The 22,138-nt window shown below is 35.5% G+C and overlaps 1 protein-coding gene across 9 annotated transcripts in view; it reads left to right on the top strand.

The window, feature by feature from the left end:
* IMMP2L (inner mitochondrial membrane peptidase subunit 2) overlaps positions 1-22,138 on the top strand; it is an 872,087-nt gene that overhangs the window by 11,306 nt on the left and 838,643 nt on the right. Inside the window, exon 3 of one of the 9 annotated variants that reach the window (XM_031936066.1) lies at positions 16,813-16,880. The exons of the other annotated variants lie outside the window; for them this stretch is intronic. The gene's annotated coding sequence lies outside the window, so the exon portion shown is untranslated. The remainder of the gene's footprint in view (positions 1-16,812; positions 16,881-22,138) is intronic. 9 annotated transcript variants of the gene reach the window in all.

Here is a 22,138-nt window from a genome sequence, read left to right as displayed (position 1 = left end):
TAAATATCCAGATGTTAACATGGTGATATATAGTGAAAAGGATATGTAAGATCTTTCTTCAGGTGCTGTCTGTGTTATTACCTATATGAACATGAACAAGTCGCATTTTGTCTCTGAATTTCATTTTCCTTCTGGGAAAATGGAAATAACACATACTTCATAGGTTATTTTGGAGGACTTTATAAGCCGTTTGTAAGACTCCTATGTGAATTTAAACGCATAAAGAAAAGAGAGGAATTGTTCGGTTAATGAGTCAGACTTGGTTACTATCGTAGACTTACATTTTTTTGTTTTGAAGATTAATAGTAAAGAAGGGAAATAATGATTTGGGGCTAACAAGTCAATACTGCCAAACAGATGGTTATGTAGCAGCATCTGAGAAAAAAAATGACTGTATTTTTTGCTGAAAATGTCTCACTGATTAAGCCTTCTTTTGTCTTCTTGTGAAAGGTATAACCCTTTGGGATATTCTCCTTGTGTGCTTGGGTCTTAATCATATTTATTACCCAGTTGTCAGCTTGAGATGTTAGTCTTGCTTCCAAAAGCATAAATTATATTGCCACATTTTTGTGTAGTGTCAGAGACACATTATTTCCTATTTGTAGGAAGAAAATGCTAGATTCTAAAGCACTTACAACTGGTCTCTGTATGGGTTGAGCCACGAGGGCAAGGTAGAATTAGATGGAAAGATTCTTGGGAAGAGAATAGAAATAGCCTTGTAAAGTTAAATTCCTGAGGGAGGTGCTATATTAAATACAATTCTAGTTTCAATCAAAATGTCCCTATAGTTTAAAATACTTAGAGAAAAATGGTGACATGATAATGACTTCAAATTATAAAAAAAAAACTATACACTTCTGAGTTTGAGAACGGTTGATGGTGATTACTTCGAAATAAAGGTGTAATTGTCATCTCCTGTTAGTACCATTGACATGCTTATTATATTGTAATATCAACTTTTTGTATTTATACTAATTTACTTTCTTCTGTTAACTTCAAAGTGTATCATATATCTAAAGACAGAACGGTGGAATATCCTATGACAACAGATGTAAGAATGACTGTTCAACTGCTAACCCCTAAAGTAGACATGGAGAATCAAAAAGGAATTGTCACCAGCAAATAAGAAAGAGTACAGACAATTCCTGTTAGGTGTTACCTGATTTATGGTATTGAGAATGGGGAGAAGAAAAATTTAAAAGCATTCTAGAGAACCATGCAGTCAAACAAACTTTATTTTTTGAATGTATTTGTTTGGAAGAACTTTTTTTTGTAGCAAGCACATAGAAGGTCAGTTTAGAGAATTGAGTTGGGTGACAAGATAGATAATATTGTGTCCCTGAAACTGGTTTCTCACTACCTAGGCTAAATGTGGGGAAATTCAGTGGTCATAACATTTCATGAATTCTTTCTGGACATTTAATCTCATCTCTTGAAAGCAGGATAGGCCAGGTGCAGTGGCTCACACCTGTAATCCCAGCGCTTTGTGAGGCTGAGGCAGGAGGATCACTTGAGTCCAGGAGTTTGAGACCAGCATGAACAACATGGTGAAACCCTATCTCAATCAAAAATACAAAAAATTAGCTTGACATGGTGGTGTGTGCCTCTGGTCCCAGCTCCTTGGGAGGCTGACGTGGGAGGAGTGTTTGAGACTGGGAGGCAGAGGTTGCAGTGAGCCGTGATCATGCCATTGTACACCAGCCTGGGCAACACAGTGAGACCCTGTCTCAAGAAAAAAAAAAAAATTAGACTGATGTGATGGTGCCCATGGGTAGTACCAGCTACTCAGGGAGGCTGAGACAGGGGAATCGCTTGAGCCCAGGAGTTTGAGGCTGCAGTGAGCCATAATCACACCACTGCACTGTATCCTGGGCAACAGAACAAGGCCCTGTCTCCAGAATAAATAAATAAATAAAATAAAAAACTAAAAAATAAAAAAAGCAAAAAAGCAGGATGAAAAGGAGAGTATGACAGTTTGTTTTAGCATACAATGGAGAAGTAAGAGTACAGTTGTCGAGTGAATTGCATGAATTTGGGCCCATACTTGTCCATTTTGAATTTTATGATAAAGTGGTGAGAATCAACTATGATTTTTTATTATTAGAGGTCTCATCTTTAAGTTGGTCTGATTGTCTGGTTGTTTAAAGTTGACTTGCAACCATGATTGTTCCAACTCCTTAGTCAAAGAAGGAGAGCAGCACATTACTTTATTTCACCTTTCTGTAGCATTCTATTCCATAGTGGTTTAAAATTCACTTATTGAATAAATGGGAGTATATTTGATATTGAATCAGTTTCAAGTCTGCTCACTGAAGTTCTGATTAAACTCAAGATTGCAGTCAGTGATCTTTGTAAAATTCTCTGACCAGCATTCTGCTGCTTAAAATGGTTTTGTGGCTTCCAGTTGCCCTAAAATTAAGAAAAACTTACTTAAATCGGCCTAAAAGACCTATCCTACCTGGCTCTGCTTGCCTCTTCAGGTTTTTCTCTTTTTTACTCCAATATTAGCCTTCTGTACCCCAATGAGACTGATTTATAGACAATAAGTTCTTGTTACCTGGGCCTTTGTTTCATTTTTAAAATTTGGATCATACCTTCTTATTTTTTTCAGATACAATTTAAATGTTTAGAGGCCTCTATAAATTTTCCTTGCTGTATGTTACTATGTCACAAAATTCACTGGATTTACTTATTTGTAAATATAATATAGTAGGCCCTAACTAAATAATTTTTGAATCAAGGTGATAATTGAGTGATTAGGGAGAGAGCAGAGACATCAACTTGAATGGACCTTTGAAGGAAGGGAAGAACATTCAAAATAAGGACTATAGTTTGAACAAAGACATAGTGGAAGTACCTGTGTTTCTAAATTTAAGAATTAAGAAAACATAGTATATCAAAAAGCAAAGAAAAACTAGGAAAAAAATGTTTGTAATTCATATCATACAAAGACAGCTGATTTCATAAATATGTAAAGAACATGAACAACTCAATGGGAAGAAGACCAACAATTAGATAGAAAAATGGACAAATATACGAAGAGTATTAATATTTCATAATAAGAGAAATGCAAAATTTATACTTTAATGAGATGCCTTTTTTAAAAAACCTAATTAGCAAAGAAACAAATTTTGAAAACACAATGTGTCATTGAGGGTATAGGGACCTAGGCAAGTGTAATCATTGCTAATGGCAGTATGGATTTTCATTGAGATCAGTTTGGAAAATTTGAAATATATATAACATTTGAATTTTCTACTAGAATGTATCCTATAGATCCTGTAATTGTGTGAAATAATATATTTAAAGATACTCTTGGCAATGACTGGAAACAAATGCCCATCCTTAGGGGACTGGATCAATAAATTAGAGTATATATAATGAAATATTTATGTTGTTAAAAATAAGGCAGTTTATATATACTGAAATGTAATAATCTTCAGGATATAGTAGGTCAAAAAGGAAAATGCAGAACAATGGATAGATTATTTTGGAGGAGACTTAAGAAATGTATTTTCTTATATATGCATTGACTATTTCTGGGGGGAATTATAAGAAGATGGAAAATGCCTCTGGGGATTGGAACTTGGTAACTGAAGAACAGGGATGGAGGTCATTTTCCATTGTATTCCTCTTTTGAGTATTTTAAATTTTGTATTAGGTAAAAAATAAAAACAAGAAAGAAATATATTCAACTCAAAATGTACTTCTGCATTACATATAGCCAACTCTGAGAAATCGGGGAATAGAAAATGAATTTAAAAAGAATCCTGTGGTTCATGTATCTGATAAGGGGTTACTATCCACAGTATATAACTTGGGAGGCTAGGGCGGGTGGATCACCTGAGTTCAGGAGTTCAAGACCAGCCTGGCCAACATGGTGAAACCCCCTCTCTACAAAAAATACAAAAAGTTAGCTGGGAATGGTGACCTGTAATCCCAGCTACTTGGGAGGCTGAGGCAGGAGAATTGCTTGAACCTGGGAGGCAGAGGTTGCAGGGAGCCAAGATCGCGCCACTGCACTCCAGCTGGGTGACAGAGCAAGATTCCGTCTCAAATAACTCCGAACATCTCAACAAGAAAAAACAACCAGATTAAAACTTGGGCAAACGATTTGAATTGACATTTCTCCAAAGAAAATATACAAATGGCCAATAAGGGCATGAAAAGATGCTCAATATCGTTAATCATTAGGGAAATGCTTATCTAAGCCCTAGTGAAATTCTGTCTCACATCCATGAGGATGACTCCTGTGGAGTTTTTTGGAAGCTTCTATGGGCAGAGCTGACCAACCTGTTTTCTCTCTTTTTTTTAAAATTAATATTTAAAAATATAATTGTACTGGTTTTATCTTAATAGTGTAAAATATGTGGTCCTTTTGTTCTGCTCTGCGAGTATGTGTGTGTGTGTGAGTCTGACTTCTGGATGCAGATATTTTGTTCTGATGTTGTCTTATTCTGCTTCTCTCAATGTAAGAGAAAGGATTGGGGTTTTTGTCTTCGTTGGGATTTTGGTCTTTTTTTTACTTTAATTTGTCTCACTCTTGTTTTGTTTGGGGTATAAACCATTCTCAGGGATCCTTTAATTTTCTTTCATTCTTAGGGTAGCCACTTACCTTCCTTTCCTCATGAAAAAAAAAAGCCAATATACATTATTTTTATATATGTTGAATGTAAACCTCCCCTCCTCAGCTGCTTTTCTCTCACCTTGTTTTGCTGCTCTGTTATAGTAAGCCTGAATTCTATTTGTCCTCTGCTACAAAGGCCACCTTTTCGATTTTTCCCAGTCAGTGAAATAGAACGTGTCTAGAATACAAAAAATGGATGACATATTATTCCAAAGGTAAATGTGTACATATAAATTTATTGGGTCTTGTTGATTTTCTCTGTGATAGGTGAGGTATCTAATTTAGTTGCTTTGTTGATGTTTTACACTTTTATCTCCTTATTCAGTAACTTTGCTCTTTCTCTCTTTGCATTAAAGAAATACGAACTGAATTCATAAGAGTCGATAGGAGCCATACTTAATTTTTTTTTATTATACTTTAAGTTCTAGGGTACATGTGCACAACGTGTAGGTTTGTTACATTTGTATACATGTGCCATGTTGGTGTGCTGCACCCATTAATAGTCATTTACATTAGGTATATCTCCTAATACTAATACTATCCCTCCGCCATCCCCCCACGCCACGACAGACCCTGGTGTGTGATGTTCCCCATCCTGTGTCCAAGTGTTCTCATTGTTCAATTCCCACCTATGAGTGAGAACATACGGTATTTGGTTTTCTGTCCTTGCGATAGTTTGCTCAGAATGGTGGTTTCTAGCTTCATCCATGTCCCTGCAAAGAACATAAACTCATCCTTTTGTAGAGCCATACTTAGTTTTAAGTATAGAATTTGTCTTTCAGCCAGAAATGATGTTGCTCACTTTATTTCCTTGATCTCTTTTTCTTCGTAGTTCTCAGGCATTAAAGCTATAAGATGTACACTGTCCACACCTTTGAATGATTCTGAGTTCATTTGTTTTGCTAATTTTTCTCTCCTGCTAGGAGATGTGAGGGAAAAAGTCTGAGGAAAAGTATTTTCTGTTCAGCTTCTTTTATGGAATTTATGGAAAAGTAGTATTGACTGGTTTTTGTGAATGGCTAATCACTTTATTAAAAATGAAACAAAACCTTACTATACCATTAGCCAAATATTTTTATATTTTATATTTCATAATCTAATATATGTATTAGAAATAAAGTAGTCAAAGGGGAATGAAAGGTATATTCTTAAAGATTGCTATTTGATTATGGAATAAAGAAAATTTTGAGTAGTAGTTTATCTGAAGTGTGATTCTCTCTTGGAACATCTAACATCCTATTAGTGTTAATTTGTATATCTTTTGCTTTTAACAAAGGTGTGATTGGATCAGAAAATATAAAGGCTATACATTTGCTCTCATATAAAATTAATTTTAGGGTAATACAACCTTCTAGCTAATTTTTATCTTTGTTGAAAGTATTTTTGACTGAGGATTCTGGTTGGTTAGAAGCCAGAGGAGTCTGGTTGGTTAGAAGCCATGCTGTTCAGGCCCGTACATTGGGGATTAATCAAGAGTGGTCTTGCTGGCTGGCAGAGAAGGCTTATCTCATCTCTTTGCCCAACACGTATTTTTGTTCTCAAGCAAACTAATATAGGGAAATTGGTGTCAGGGGAGGGGTTTGTTATACTAGCAGTCCCTGCGAGTTACAGGACGTGACTAGTGTTGTGATTAGCATCAGCTTTGTATTTGAAAAGTAGAGCACACTAATATGGTTATGAATGTTTTAATAGGTAGATAATGAACTATTGCAGAAAAAGTAGTAGTTTAAAATTAATTGCAGTTTTGGTTGAAAAATGTGGTTGACTTTGTTCTGTATTTGCTTTTATATTTGCTGAAAGTATTACACATAAAGATTATGCTTTAAATACTGTAAAATGTTTTTCTAGTATTAAGTAAATGATTGTGGAAAATGTTATATTTGAAAGATCATGTTGATTTTCTGGCATTTCCAGTTTTACATTTTATATATACAGTTGAATTGCTTTAGCTTCTAGTTGAGTGTTAAAAGACCCAGGTAATAAATGTAGAAGATAAATTGCAAAAGGACACAATTTTTTAGAATGCACATATATTTTATGTTTCTTTTGTTTCAACAGTGAAATTTCAAATTCTAAGAGGCAGTTGAGAGTGCTGAAAGTACAGCAGGATAATAAGGACCTTCAGTAATTGTGAAGTTTAAAGACAACCCTAATAATATTTTTTATTAACTGATGTTCCATATAGACTTCGTACTTTTCTTCCTTTTTCTACCCCTTCTCCATTTGAATGAGACTTGAACATTTACCTTTTACATAGTGGATTGAATTAATTGTGTATTCAGAACACTTTTCCAAATAAGTAGTATCTGAATGCTGCAGTAGCAGTTATGAAATCAATAACTCATCGTGCCCTGTGTTTTATTGGGAGTGCTGAATATTTATTGGGGGTTATGAGTAACTGGAGGCAGTGTAGCATAGTGCTTAAATACATAATTTACAGGGTCAAATAATCTGGATTCAGCTCTGCTATTTACTCTGTCTTTGACCTTGGGAAGATTCCTTAAGCACTCTGAGCATCAGTTTATATCTTTTAAAATGGGGATAAAAATAAGGTTAATGTAGAGATTAAATGAGGTAATTAAAGTAACAGTTTTTAATATTACTATGTTTAATACAGTGATATAAAATTTTAATCAACACAAAATGAATATTCTCTACTAGACTGAGGTTTTTATTTTATTAGTTTTACAACAAGTTTTTTTCTTTTCCCAATTAATGCTTCCTTTAGAGTTTGTAGATTTTTATCATAATTTATGGAAAAGTAGTATTGACTGGTTTTTGTGAATGGCTAATCACTTTATTAAAAATGAAACAAAACCTTACTATACCATTAGCCAAATATTTTTATATTTTATATTTCATAATCTAATATATGTAACTGAGGTTAATATCCAAAATATAGGAAAATGTTGATATGCTTTTGACTGAGAAAAACTAGCCTTTTAAGTATTTCTTGGAGGAGTCTATTACCTACATCTCACTTTTATTTTTAAAACTTACCTTTCATCAGGGATTTTATTATGGCTGGTTTTGCTTAACATGTATGAAGAAGTAAAATTGCCACTTTTCTTTGTAATTACTTGGATAACAATTAGTTGGTTAGGGACAGGTCTTTTTAGGTGATATGCCTAGTCTTTTTTGCAGAACAAAGCTACATTAGGTTCTGAGAAACTTTATTTTTCAAAACTGGTAGATATTAATTTAAATTGCATCAAATCTCTGTATGGCTCATGTATTTTTATCTAGCTCATATATTCCCTGAAACCTATCAAAATTGTTACTGAATTTTCTTTCTAAGCCATTTATTGTCACAGTCATTGTGAAACTCCCTAATATCATTTGATGTTGATGAGACAATAAAAATAAGTTCCTTATAAAATGGGAGATCAGATTATTCTCAAGGCTACTAAACTGCTGTTTAAGATGAAAACAACCTTTCTGGTGACCAGTATAAAAATAATTTAGTTTTATTTACTATTATTGGTGCTTATTTGCAAATGGAGCCATAACTTATCTTTGCTGCTGAAAGCAGGAATATATTAGAAGCTTTCCTAATGTGTTTATTAAATGAACGCAGGTATGACGTAAAGATCAGACAAGAAATTTAGCAGTATTATCTTTACAAGTGTAAATAATTTCATGAGTATGTTGACCTTATAGCAGAAGTCAGAAATGGCCTTTGAACATGGGTGTAGTGATGATGATGGGACATATCATGGAAGATAGGTAATTTTAGTACTGTAAGGGAGGGGCCATTCTGATATTGGAGGGTAAAGGCCTGAAGTTAGAATCACAGAATCATAGATAATTGGAGCTAAGGTCATCTATTCAAATAGATGAAATGAATTGCTTACTCATTGGCATAGCTAAGACTCGAATCCAAACCTTATTTCTGACTTGGTACAAAGCATAACAGGAACAGAAAACACTTAGCCCTAGAACAGAGTGGGCACTTGGTTCTTTGGGAGGGACACATGCATGGAGAGGTAATATCAGATGAGTTGCATGGCTGTCAATACAGCCTGATCTGGCTGCTTATTTTTTCCATTGCTCTCTTCACTGGCATTTAAAGGAGTGGAATGTCATCAACACAACCATATGAAACTATCAACATTGTAAATGGGTGGTAATATAAACCATATCTACAATTAAATAGTCAGGATACATTTATTTAGCATCTGCAAATGCTTAGCAAAATTCTAAGAATTTTAGGATGTATAGAAAGGAGTGAGACAAGGCCTATGCCCTTTAGGGGCTTACAACTTAGTTGAGAAGTTACCTATAAAATGGTAACTAACAGTCTTCGGTGCCAAATGAGGGTGTGGCTAGCGAATGCCAGAGGAGTTTGGAAGTGGAAGAGGGCCTTGTAGGTTACAGTGCTAATATAGAGTTTCCCAGAGAGATGAAAATCAAGTTTGGTTGCTTCTCACCTCATTAGGTCTTATGAATCATTTTATGTGTTCAGCTGTAAAGGTTTTGGATTCACTTAACTTGTTACAGATCCTGGACTTGATTGCAAGTGTTTCCCTGACTTCCAGTCAAGTGCCATTCCACAATTGCACAATGTGCACACGTTGGCAGGAGGTTTCTGTTGGAAAAAGCCCATTTTTGCTTATCAGTCTTCATTGTGTTCACCAGCAGATCAAATTCACCCCACTGGTCTTCTGGATGTTTTATGATGGAACACTCCCAGTTTCAGTTACCTGGAGCACCTTTTGTTTCTTGATTGGCAAAATAGCTAAAATTGTTACTTAAATATGAGTTTGGTGGATCTTTTCCTTTAAGGTGATCTTTCTACTAAGAAACTATTAAAGTGAGGTGGGATATTTGTTTACAGTATATGAAACATAGCAGCAGCTGGCATTTACAGTGGGCTTCTGTTGTTCAATTAGATTATTTTGGTGTTCTGTTACGAATCGTTAACTTGAAGATTGGTACATAAATAATGCCATTAAAAATAATAAGTAAATTTAGAAATAGCTGCATTAGAGAATAAATATACTTCTCAAAAACCCATTTTGTTTTCCCTCCTCCTGGATATTTCTGTATTCAAATGATATTTCTCATTTTAGCACAAAGGAAGGCCTGTAAACCTGACAGTTGAATTTAGTCTAACCAAGAAATATGAAATACATTAGAGCTTGAATTATATAGTGCAAACCTCAATCTACTGCTGATTCTTTAAAGCAGTGTTTTTTTAACCTTTTTCTTTTTTTATTTTATTCTTATTTTAATGTAGTGAACCCTTCTTCAAAGAAAATATTGGTTGGAATTCCATTATTGGAAAAAAAAAAAAACAGATAAAAGCAGAGTGGCTCTGATTGAGGCAACTCAGAACTCTGTTCACTTAGCACCTGCTCCCCCTGGCCCTCGAGACTCCAGGGAATCATTAGGAGACCATGGAGCACAGACTGAAAACTAATTGCTTTTAAGGAAAATCTAACTAAACACTTTCTAAAAATCAGCTGTTAATTGGGAAAAATATTCTTAATGCCTTATAGTTGAGTGGATTATGAAAGTTACTTGATCCTTCTTATCCATCTTTACTGCCTTTGGACAAGAGTGTTGTGTTATGATTTATTGAAGAAAAATATACACAGAAAAATCAACTTCCTGAAGTTCAATATACAGATATATGTAATAACATATGTTATTTTTTTCCTTTCTTTCTTTCTTTCTTTTTTTTTTTTGGTGAGATGGAGTCTCGTTCTGTTGCCAAGGATGGAGTACAGTGGCATGGTCTCTGCTCAGTGCAACCTCTGTCTTTCAGGTTCAAGCGATTCTCCTGCCTTAGCCTCCCAAGTAGCTGGGACTACAGGCATGCACCACCACACCTGGCTAATTTTTGTAATTTTAGTAGAGATGGGTTTCACCATGTTGGCCAGGCTCGTCTTGAACACCTGACCTTGTGATCTGCCCACCTCAGCCTCCCAAAATTCTGGGATTACAGGCGCATGAACCTCTGTGCCCAGCCTTTTTTTTTTTTTTTTTTTTTTTTTTTTAATGGGCCAGGGTCTCATTGCTCTGTCACCCAGGCTGAAGTGCAGTGGTGTGATCACAGCTCACTGCAGTCTTGATCTCCTTGGCTCAAGTGATCCTCCCACCTCAGCCTCCGGAGTAGCTGGGAGCACAGGCATGTGCCACCATGACTGGCTACATTAATTTTTTTTTGTTGTTGTTGTTGAGAGAAGGTCTTCTTTTGCTTCTAAGGTTGGTTTCAAACTCCTGAGCTCAAGTGATCCTCCTGCCTGGGCCTCCACAGTGCTGGGATTACAGGCATGCACTACTGTGCCCAGCCCACATATTTCTTTCTGTGTATATTTATACTTACAGCAAAAGTATAATTTCTTTTAAAAACCACTTTCTCCATAAATATCTTCAACTGTGAAGTAGAACTATCAGGTAAGAAATGGAGATAGTCATTTGTGTGTACATACACCACACACACACACACAATTTATGGCATGTGGTTGTGCAGTGCTGTTCAATCAAGGCCTCCAGAATATGATGTAGTTTATATGGACAGCTAAGTGGTTTATTAATTTGTTCAGTGAAACTGTATTGAACACTGAGCACTTAAGTGCAAAGCACTGAAGTATAGCAGTGAACAAGTGTTTCTGCCTGCACAGAACTCACAGCTGATTAGGGGTAAGGCTGAGAAAATCAGGTGTGATAAATGCTGTGCTGGCGGGGCATAGAGTTTTATGGGAACACATAGGAAGGGAATCTAAGTCAGATTTGGAGAGCCTGAGTGGACTTCCTGATAGTGACGTCTGAGCTAACCTGAAGGATGGGTAAAGCTGGCCAAAACAAAGAAAGGTGGGAAGAGTGATGTAGACAGAAGGGAGAGGTGTGTAAAGGCCCAGAGACAAGTAAAAGTGTGGCATATTCTATAAATTGTATGGAGCTGGGTTTGGTTGAAGCATGATGTGCTATGAAAGAGTTGAAACTGGCCAGGCACAGTGGTTGACACTTGTAATCCCAGCACTTTGGGAAGGTGGGTGGATCACTTGAGCTCAGGAGTTTGAGATTAGCCTGGGCAACATGGTGAAACTCCATCTCTACAAAAAATACAAAAATTAACCAGGCGTGGTGGCACATGCCTGTGCTTCCCACTACTTGGGACACTGAAGTGGGAGGATTGCTTGAGCCTGGGAGGCAGAGGTTGCAATGAGCTGAGATGGCACCACTGCAATGAGCTGAGATGGTGACAGAGTGAGACCCTATCTCAAAAAAAAAAAAAAAAAAAAAAAAAAGAGTGGAAGTGATGAGACTAGGAATCTAATCATAATTAGCCTTATATGCTAAATCTAAGCAGCTTGATATTATGCTATAGAAAATGAGGGGTTATTGAAGGATTTCAAGTAAGAGAAAGTTAGGATGATTTCTATTTTTTTCATGAATGGTCACTTTGGCTCACTACCATGTTGACCTTTGGGCAGCTGTTTGGATGATAGGGTCATTCTCTGAAAGTAGAAGAACCAGAGAGTATAGAATGCTGTATAGTTTATCTTTCCATAACATCCCCAATTGCCTCTATCCTTTATAAAATCCATCTTTCTTCATGTTATTTTTATGGCCCTCTTAGCCTTATCACAAGGCTGGAATAATTCCAAAGAACAATGCTTAATGTTCAATATCTATATAGATACTACACAGAAATGTCTGTACTCTTTCAGTGTAGAAACTGATATGATGCCTGGCACTTAGCAGATATTCAATAAATGTTTATTGATGTGAAAGGAGTAAATACCAAAAGAGGAGATGTTGATTCATTTTTTTTTTTTTTGGTAAGATTTCTCTGCTTTTCTTAACATGTCCTTTAGATGCAGACCATTTCAATGTCAGCTATTTCCTAACAAACTTACAAGGGTACAACCATTGTATAATAGTCCTAATGATAATTAATAAAACATTGTACATTCTAAATAGTCTTCAAAGTCACAAGCTTTTTGCTTTACTAGTGGATCTCAAATTCAGTTAACAGTTGGATATGCAGATATAATATTCAAAGAATAGTGAAAAGCTTTAACTCAGCTCAACAATTATTCTTGGGAAATTAGTGTAGAAGGATAATTTATAAATTGAAATTTTTTTTATACGTGCAAGACAACTTCTTGTCTAACATATTTCTGAGAATGATCATAAAGGGGACTTATTTTAAAACAATATTTTAGGCAGAGCACGGTGGCTCACGCCTGTAATCCCAGCACTTCGGGAGGCTGAGGCTGGTGGACCGCTTGAATTCAGGAGTTTGAGACCAGCCTGCGTAACATGGTGAAACTCCATCTATACAAAAAATTAGGCAGGCCTGGTGGTGTGCATCTGTGGTCCTAGCTATCGGGAGGCAGAGGTGGGAGGATCATTTGAGCCTGGGAATTGAGGCTGCCGTGAGCCTTGATCATGCTACTGCACTCCGGTGTGAGCAACAGAGGGAGACCTTGTTTCAAAAAAAAAACCCCAAAAAACAACAAAAAACAACCCTCCACCAATATTTCCTATTTTATTTAACTTAGTAGTTTGTAATATTTTTTTCATGGTATTACTTACTTAAATGAAATGAAATTACCTGATTTACATTTTGAAGCTAAAACCCATATTTTAAAGTATTGCTCAGATTCAGAAAATTAGCAAATTCAAAGCTGTTTTTCCAGTGGTTTAAACTCATTACTGACTTTATTTAATAAGTAATCAAATTTTTTCATATTTAGCCAGTGGGATCTCCAGGCAAGCTCCCATCTCCTTTTGATGTACTTCCATCTTTTTTCTAAACACTTCTTAGTGGCCAAAGAAAATGTTTCAGGCTCATCTTAAACCTTCCCCACCACAGATCCAGAATCAACCTTTTCTCTGAAGAGTGCTGATTCTTTGGAGTAGGGAATGGTATTAGACCCTAATAATTGAGTACTACATATACTCATTGCTACTTCTATATGGTTTTGCTTCCAGAGCCCCACAGCATTCGTCCCTGATTCTGGCTGTGTATTTGTATCTCCCTTTTCCCACAGTCAGCACTGTTCTCCCAACTCGTTTGCTCAATCCTACAATGTAGCTTAAGTAGTTTCACAATTGTTTTCCCTTACTGTTTGCGTTCCCCACCCCCCCCAACTTCCCAACCCAAATACCGCCCATAGTATTTGACTATATACCCTTGGGTTGGGTATAATAAAATACTGTGTCCAAAAGCTACTTGGATTAGTCCCTTTTCCTCCCGCACCGTAGTTGATGACTGTTTAATTCACTCCCTTGTTTAGATTTTAAGTGTCTGATGGAGCAAAGGCAATTTCTTTAGGTATATCTCATATAGAATCAAAATCTGTGGTATAAATCAAGAATATTAATGAGATTGTTTTGCCCTGCATTTAATATCTTTCATTAGACACTCTCACTAAAACAAAGTGAAGTATGCAGTTTTTTCTTTCCTCTTCCTCCTCTTTTTCCCTCTCCTTCTTTCTGTCATTTCTCTTTGTTGCTTTCTTTCTTTGTTTTTTGTTTCTTTTTGGTATGGAACATTTCTCTACTGCATTTTACTCAGTATAGTAGAGGCATTTCTGCTATTAATGACATATGCATTCCTGAAAAATCTTTAATTCTGCAAAATTATACCATAAAATTTTAGGGCTTGTAAAGAAAATAGGGCTAGGAACAGATCATTTGAAACCAGTGGAATTTTGTAAACAAAGCTAAGAAAATAGAAGTTGTCATAAAAACAATAGCACTATTAAATCCCTACTGGCATTTGCACCCAGCATCACATCAGTCTTAGCCTGAATCCCTGGTTTTCTTTCTTTGTTGTAGGTCCTTAAAGTCGTCTACTTCTAATACAGACCAGTTTCATCAAAGTTGAAAATCTGCTCCAGGGCATTGATCTGTTGATTTTGTTTTATTTTAAACACGGGAAAATATCTTTGCATTTCTTCGTTGGTACTCTTAGCCTCCTTTAACAGTGCAAAGTCTTGAAGCCACCAAATGAGACTTTCGCTTTAATTGGGAGAAAACTTGCTCTTGGTTGGATCAAAACCTTCATGTACTGGGAAAAATTGTATATGAACCAGCATAGCTTTCACATAAGACTGATGTCATTTTCCTCCATATGAGCTAATTTACATTAAGAAATAGCTATTGTAGCAGAAAAAAACTAATATTAATATTGTTTTAGTATATAAAGATACTAAATACCCATTACTGAAGATTTAAGTGATATGGAAAAATATACAGAATAAAGTTAAATTCCTTTCATTGCAAATAAATACTGTCATCATTTTGGTTCATATTCTTTATTATTTGACCTCTTTCTATGATGATGGTAAGGATGACAATGAGGATGATGCTGTGTGTGTATAAAATTTCACATAAATGGGTTCATATTAAAAATGCAATTTTCCAACTTTTTTGAAGCAGAATCTCAAGCAATATAATGATATATTGTTCTTTTTAATGATTGCAAATTATTCTGTATGCATGTCATCATTTATTTACATATTTGTGGACATTTGGTTTTCAGTTTTTCACTGCAATAAAAATGGTATGTTGAATATCCTTGATCATATCTTTGCATCCATAAAATAAATTCCTGGAGTGGTGTTTCTGCGTCAGAAGGTGTATTCATGTAACATTTTGGTACATATTGCTATATTACATTTGTCAGTTTGATAGACTGAAGTGGTACTTTGTTTTTATTTATATTGATTTTATTATCAGTGTGTTTACACATCTTTTTATGTCTTTATATACTGTCTATATTTTGTTTCAGTGAAATACCTTTCTCTCAAAATTATTGTCTTTTTTCTTATACTTTCTAAGAATTGTGTAATTTTAGAGATATTGAGTTTTCATGATTAATAAATATTATAATTTTATAATATCCTGCTGATTGTCTTTTAACATTATGATATGTTTTGATTTTTATGTAGTGAAATCTGTCAGTATTTGTCTTTCATGTTTTCGGGGTTTTGTAGAATGTTCTGAAAGGCCTCTTTCTACCCTTAAAACACTGTTGCTTTTGTTTCCTTTTATTATTTTTATGTTTCTATTTATTACATTTAATGTTTGGCTTATCTGGAATTTATTTTCTTATAATGAATTTAATAAATATCCAGCTTTGATTTTATTCTCCTTCCAAATTGTAGCTAATTGTTTCAACATAACATGTTAATTCAACTTCTCTTCCCAATATGAATGTTGACTTTATCAAATACCAAGTTTCCTTGCGCCTTTGGGTCTTTTTGTGCTTTTCATATTTATTAGTCATTTCTGCAAAACAAATAGCCACCCAAATCAGTGGCTTAACACGTTTATTATCTCACACAGTCTCCATGGATCATCAGAAATTTAGGAGCGACTCAGCTTTGTAGTTCTGATTCGTGTTTCTCTTAACGTTGAAGTTAAGATTTCAACTCTAGCCACAGTTGATGAAATTTCACAGGTATCTTAAAACAATGTCTTCCAATTTACAGGCAAGTATGCAAAAATCAAAACAAGGCATATAAGTATGGAGAATAATCTAAATGAGATAGCAGTTCCATATGCTGTAATACTCACCATAGGCTCATTATAATACCTGGACTTTTTGTGCAGCAGACACTTGTGTCTGGGTAATGCTGTGCTCCATCTGCTTTTATCTCCAGGCCACTCAGGATGAGCTTCTTTGTACTCTGTCCTCTTGGCTGTTTTATTTATTTATATATTTATTTTTACTTTTTCTTTTTTTAACATATGCTGCTAACTTGTCCTTTGTTGCCATTTCAGCAAATGTGCATGCGTGTTTGTGGGTACACTTGCACTTACAAGCTAAAAGGACCATAAGCACTCATTCCAAAGGAATTTATTTCTGTTGCTTTCACCTTAAATTGCATAAATCTTTTCCTCTGGCTTGCATCTTCAGTACTGAGTCTGCACTGTTGCTTTTTGAGCTCCCCATGGACTTGCAGCTGCCATACATGGGCTGTGGGCACCCTTCCAAATCTTTAAGCCATAGTCTGAACAGATTTTATTGTTGACAGACTAATCAGAGCCTTAATGTGCTTTCCTGATGGGGGAGCCTGTGTTTCTAATTTTTTGTATTTATCATTTTGTAAAGAGTAGTAATAGTCCCTGGGCTAGCTATAAGTTTGCTGGTTAAATTGTATTTTTCAGTCCTACTTTTTTGTGACTTTCTCTTTCCATTTTTGTCCCTTGGGGTCTAGTGACCTGGTTCTTTTGAGAAGCCTTCCTACTCCTGACTCCCAACCCTGATCAAAGGAAAGGCCATGTTGTAGGTATGACTTGAGTTGATATGGCATTCTAGTAAAGGCATTTGCATTCTAGTATAGAAAGCAGTATATTTGAGGCGTGAAGAGTAGGGGTCAGGATAGGATTTTCATGAGACCCAGAAACCATGTTCTTTAAAAAAGTTTTTCAATTCTGCTTATTGTTGAGCCCTAATAAGACCCTTGTTCCATTCTAAAATAAGACTGAAGTAGGGCTGCAGTGTAAGAGAAGTGAATATGAAGCAGTGTTAGACAGTAGGAAAAAATGTGAGGTAACAAAGTAGATAAAGAACAGCAAAGCTTGATACTTGGATGACTGTGCTTTGGAAACTGGCTGTCACATGGTTTCTAGTGATATTTTTCCATTACTCATGTTATTGCCTAATGCCCACTTTCTAATATTTTTGTACCCTTCTTTTTTTAGGTTCTGAGTGTTACTACCTTTTTCTTATTTCTCCTGTCTCACTTCTTCTAAGTTTTGATTTTTAAAAGGTTCTTGAGATTTTTTTTTTCTAGAGTGCTTTTTCCATTTATAGGCTTTCTTAATTTTTTTTAAAGCCAATTTTGAACACAGCCCAAATGCCAAATAATGCAGTATTTTCTTCTTAGCTGTTCAGTGAGACCTGATGCTGATAATATATCTTTTACTAACCCAGTGTATTATTACTTCAAGAAAAAATGGACTTATGGTGAAATAGTCCAGTATCCTGTCCTTGCTTTGCTTGGGTTATGGATAAGTACCTGGTCTGTTTCATTTATACACATATTTAAGTCCTCACATTGTTAGCTTAAAATTCGCATTGCCTTTAGCTTCTACTTAATGATAGCAGTTATACTTTTCTATTAAATTGGAAAAAAATAGAGTACAGTGTTGAAATTCAAACTTTGTGGTTATTAGGGTTTAAAGCTTACCTCCTTGCTAATGGTTATCATTTAATAGGATTTTTCTCCCTCTGTAAAAAGCTGTTATTCACTGTCTTATTAATTTTTATGGTAAACTTTTTGTGGAATTTATTTCATTTTAATAACTGAAATTTGAGATTAGGCCTTTGTTGTAAATGTTGTTAAATGGTGTCTATTTGGAGTTACAGGATAAGGATAATTTATAGGATTAGGATGGCCTGAGCCAGTTCTTAAGAGAGTCCTAGAATATTGTTAAAGGATTTTGATTGATATGGTTTCCAAAAATATTGGAGCCATGAAGATGTCCATATTGATGAGAAAAAAATAAAAAAACTAAAACAAAAAAAATTAATATTCAGGCCGGACGTGGTGGCTCACACCTGTAATTCCAACACCTTGGGAGGCCGAGGTGGGCGGATCATGAGGTCAGGAGATTGAGACCATCCTGGCTAACATGATGAAACCTGTCTGTACTAAAAATACCATAACAAAATTAGCCGGGCGTGGTGGTGGGCACCTGTAGTCCCAGCTCCTTGGGAGGCTGAGGCAGGAGAATGGCGTGAACTTGGGAGGTGGAGCTTGCAGTGAGCTGAGATGGTGCCACTGCACTCCAGCCTGGGCAACAGAGCAAGACTCAAAAAAAAAAAAAAAAAAAAATTCATATTCAGTCTTATGTCTCACTTGTCTTAATATATATCCTGTTCCCTGATCTGGCCAGCATTCTTGCTATCTCAGATGGGCTGTATGAATCTTCACTCTAATTATATTTTTCTTTTATCTGAGTGACTTAACAAATGTAATTTATCCTTTTATTTCCAGAGTTTTGGGGAAAAATTTTAAACATACAGAAACATTCTAAGAATTTTATAATGAACTTTTTAAAACTCACCACCTACATTCTAATTCATTTTTTTTCTTTTTAGCCTTTCTTATCATGAAGTTTTTTCCCTGTAATTCCAGTTCTTTTCTTCCTTTTTTTTTCTTTCCTCAATGACTATTATGTAATTTATTCCTGTGGTCCAGTTCTGGCACTAAGTCATATATTCCTTTTATTTTGCTTAAAAAAAAAAACCTCAAGACACCTGACAGTGCTGAACACATTCTTGTTAACTGATCAATATCAGTACATATGATTGCCCCTAACTGGTCAAATCTTAGAACAGCATGAGGTTCAAAGCAGAGCAAAATGATTATGTATTAGGTGTCTTATCACCTAGAAGATGGGCTTTATTGGTTTATTGTCTGTAATGGACATCCTTAATTCTGTTACCCTTTTTTGATTTGTTATTGGTAGTCCTCTTCCTTAGACAGAGCTAGTGCTTTATCTGAAGAAATACCCTTTGTTTGATGATCTAGCCATTTTCTTTATGCAAATGCTTATGTAAACAAAACAAACGCATATGAACATTTTGAACCTCTGGAAACCCTGGAAGTTTTCACAAATGAAAATTTTGCTTACTGAGATAAAGTAATTTCCACACTGTTGAATCACGATTTGAACTGAGGTTTTGGATTCAAAGCCCACCAGGTTTTCCCTGACTTTCCCTCTTTGCTGATGCTACTTCTGAAGAGCACCTTGGACAGGGTGGGGCCTGCTCTTCCACAGAATCAAAGGGAAGGGTGTGCATAAATGCATGATGTTTGCAAGTTGAAGGAGTCCTTACCAAAAAATCTGGAAGCCTTTGTGAATTTCCGTATCCTAGTTGTTTCCTGGTTGTATTTTCTCTCTATATCAGTTGTACTAGAGCATGACCTTCAAATTCATTTCATTTTACATATTGCTGACTTAAAATTGAATACATCAGTTTTAACCTCTCTTCTCTTAGTATCCAGATGCTTAACAGTTTACCAACAGAAAGTCACAATTATCTCCATGAAAGAAGCAATTTTATAGGGCGTAGCTTCATCATTGTATCAGTGTTGACTTCTTTATTGGGTATCTTTGCCAAAAAATGACTAACTTTATGCCTTACATAATTACATTTCTCCTCCTTTATTATTTTTGACTGGTTTTCCTCTTTCTTTCTTATTTCTTTTTTTGTGTATGTGCCATTTTGGTCTTTCCTGGGAATTTTCAAGTGAGAACTACTAACTCAGACAAGACTAAAGATAAAGAATTTGAAACTGGTATTCATCTTCTAAAGAGTACTAAGTGTCTGTTTATAAAATATTATTTACTTATAATGTGAAAGGAGCAAGATAGTCCTGAAAATTTTTTTTAATTGCTTTCTACAGATTACTTGCCAAGATCTGCTTCCATTGGAACCAAAATTGTTGTAATTTATCAGCTTTTCTTTTTTAACCTTGTATTAGTCCAGATGTATCCAAATGTTTTCTGATTTTTCACATGCTTAGGCTCTGTTTACCAAGCCAGGTTATTGGTACCAGGGGCTGCTAGAAAGATCCATGGAGGATGACAGCTGGATTATGTGTGGTCATCTGCTTCTTTCTTGTAATCTTGTCACAGGTCCCTCTGGGGAGGAACTATGGCTTGGTCAATCTGGTGTCTTAACATAGTGTCTAGCACAAAGTTGGCACTTAATGTTGAAAGAATGAAAATGCAAACTCCACATGGAGAAAGGACCGTGCTGGCCTTGTTCTATTTCACATATGTATCTCTTAGCACAATTCCATGGTGCATGGTAGGTATGTATATACTGACCGATTCAGGCATTGTATGTCAGATTTGCTTGGATCCCCACTCTTGTGTTCTCTGATATTCATAGTTTGATGATTTCCTCTTTATAAATAAAAGCTTGATTTTGTGTAGGCTTATTATGATGATTGAAAGGTTACATTTTGCATAAGATACTGCTTTATAACTTATTATTTTCTTCTTACCTTCAAACCTCCCACACAACTTTTAAATAGTTTTTATAATTAGGATGACTTGTGGTGGATTTATCCACCTGGTTGCCATGGAGGAGTGATTGGTGACTTTGTACAAGCTAAAATATAAGCAGACTTAAGAACAATTTTAGATGAATTAATGCATGATCAAGCCACAAGTTGTTACGGGAAGGAGAGAAATTTACAGTGTGGGTTGTTATGTGGTTGAGGTCAGCATCACCAAGAAATTCTCACTTGTAAATGCTGTATGCCAGCAAATATGATTTCACTTGATTCTGAAAGCTTATTTAAAAAATATTCTCAGTTTAAGTACTTCAGCAATGAACCTGGTGTACTTACAACTTTAAGCAATAATTTTCTTAGGAGCAGTGTTTTGAACCTCAATGACTTCCATAGTTACAAGAAGAATGAGGTAACTGATAAAGATTATTCCCTTTTTGCCGGGGATGATTTTAGTACCTCATTGTTATTGCTTAGATGAAATTTTTCTCAGAGGAAGTCAGGGCTAGGTACTTAGTGTGGTGGTTTTAAACATTTAAAGTGTATACAAAAGACCGGATCATCTGAATGATTCTTTGGCAATTTACATAGACAAGGAGATGCATTAACTTTGCCAATATGTGAATGCCATAAAACTTTAAGAAAATTATTGGATATGACAACATAGAAATGTTGTGTTCATTTCTTCATGTATGTATGGCTTCTTTAGTATTTACATGATAGAAGCTTTTAACAGTGTTTTATTATTATGAAATATAGGTGCCCCTCACAATTCAGATAAGACAGGACTGAATTGAGCCTTTTCTTTTCAGCCTCTGAAAATAGCAACCACTTGTACCTTGTTTCCAGGGTAGCCTTTATTGCCCTTGCTTCCTTGGCTTGGAGCAGGATCAGCACACTATCAGACTGACACATCTCCCACATGCTCCTTTATAATCTCTCAGAAAAACCCTTGCCCTGACTTTGTTGGGCAGGGGATGGTAGCAGTGCTTTGGTCAGCAGTCGAGTTGTGGAAATGAGAAGTGAAAGAGCAACGGTGTTCAGGTCTTTGTCTATATTTAGAATGTTCTTTTACATGATTTGCACTGGTTTCAGCTCCCTTACCGTTGTGTCTTTTAACCAGTTGTTTAATAAAATTAATTCTTTTTTATTTTCAACACTTAAAAAAGTCTCAAACCATAAAAGCAACTTACTTTTTCTTAGTCAATAATGATCTCAGTATTTTTTTTAGTATCTGCTAAAGTTCTTAAGAAATGGTTAAAAACAATAAAAAATTATAGAAATAAAGCATTCTGGCTTAGAAAGAACCTTAGGTATTACATCTAGCCCTTCCCCCCCGTCGCCTTTTTTGGAGACAGGGTCTTGTTTAGTCACCTAGGCTGTAGTGTGGTGGCACAGTCATAGCTCACTGCAGCCTCAAACTCCTTAGCTCAAGCAGTCCTTCTAGCTCAGCCTCCCAAATAGATAGGACTACAGGTGTATGCTACTATGCCTGGCAAATTTTTAAATT

Source organism: Piliocolobus tephrosceles, chromosome 8 (assembly GCF_002776525.5).
Source record: "Piliocolobus tephrosceles isolate RC106 chromosome 8, ASM277652v3, whole genome shotgun sequence".
NCBI lineage: Eukaryota > Metazoa > Chordata > Mammalia > Primates > Cercopithecidae > Piliocolobus > Piliocolobus tephrosceles.
The sequence above is the reverse complement of the archived record's forward strand: the minus strand, read 5'-3'. Positions and strand labels throughout refer to the sequence as shown.